Raw genomic sequence first — 1,542 nt, 5'->3', positions numbered from 1 at the left:
CATCTAGAAGCTGAGTGACTTCGAAAAATTAATGTAACACCTCTATACCTCACTTTCTTTCCATTAAATGATGATGAGGTAACAATACCTACAGCTGGGTTATCATAAGGTTTAAATGAGATGAAGTGGTTAGAATAGTGCAGAGAACAGTGAACATGAAATGTGTTAGCTATTGTTATTGCTATTTAACCAATGCTATTGTTTGTTTGTTTGTTTTTGAGACAGAATCTCACTTTGTGGCCCCTGGTAGAGTGCCATGGCGCCATAGCTTACAGCAACCTCAGACTCCTGAGCAATTCCTCCTTGAGTAGCTGGGACTACAGGAGTCTGCCAGCAATGCCCAGCTGTTTTAGAGGTGGAGTCTCTCTCTAGCTCAGGCTGGTCTCAAACTCATAAGCTCCAGTGATCCGCACACCTCAACCTTCCAAAGTGCTGGGATTACAGGTGTCAGCCACCACACTTGGCCCCAACGCCATAGTTTTGAGTAAGAGACCTTTCTGTGCCTTGGTGATCTTGCTAGCCTATTGGCACTGTCATGGTGGAGTGGTCAAAGTTTACCAGATAAAGTGATTCTGTCAAGAACTACCGACTTGAATATTTTAAGCCGCCAAATGTTCTAAACTTTGCACCTTTTTTTTTTGCAGTTTTTGACCAGGGCTGGGTTTGAACCCACCACCTCTGGCATATGGGGCCAGTGCCCTACTCCTTTGAGCCATAGGCACTGCCCGTTTGTTTGTTTGTTTGAGACCAACTCTCGCATTGTCCTTCTGGCTAGCGTGCTATGGTGTCATAGATCACAGCAACCTCAAACTATGAAGCTCAAGTAATACTGGTGCCTCATCCTCCCAAGTAGCTGGGACTATAGGTGCCAGCCACAAACCCAGGCTAATTTTATTTTCAATAGCGACAGGGTCTTACTCTTGTTCAGCCTGGTTTAGAACTCCAGTACTCAAGTAATTCACCTGCCTTGGCCTCCCAAAGTGCTAAGAATACAGTTTTGAGCCACCACTCTCCACTAGAGGGGAACTTAAAAAAAAAATCTTTTATTTTAAATTATTATGGGTACATAATATTTGTATATGTTTATAGTGTACATGTGATGTTTTGATACAGGCATCATCAAATCATGGTTACTGTGTATCCATCACTTCAGGTATTTAAATTCTCTTTGAATTAGGAACATTCCAACTCCACTTTTATTTATTTATTTTTTTCTTGAGACAGAGTTTCACTTTGTCATCCTGGGTAGAGTGCTATGCCATCATAGCTCATAGCAACCTCAAACTCTTAGGCTTGAACAATCCTCTTGCTTCAGCCTCCTGAGTAGCTGTAACTACAGGTACCCTCCACAACACCCAGCTAGTTTATTTTTCCTAGAGACAGGGGTCTCACTCTTGCTCATACTGGTCTCAAACTCCTTAACTCAGGCAATCCACCCACTGTGGCCTTCCTGAGTGCCAGAATTACAGGTGTGAGCCAGCATGCCTGGCCTGGAAACATTTTCTATAGCATGAAATGTGAGGGAGTCACTGTACAGTCTCT

The sequence above is a fragment of the Otolemur garnettii genome, unplaced genomic scaffold, assembly GCF_000181295.1.
Source record: "Otolemur garnettii isolate 467f Iridium unplaced genomic scaffold, OtoGar3 scaffold00105, whole genome shotgun sequence".
Taxonomy (NCBI): Eukaryota; Metazoa; Chordata; class Mammalia; order Primates; family Galagidae; genus Otolemur; species Otolemur garnettii.
This window is presented reverse-complemented; position numbering follows the sequence as displayed.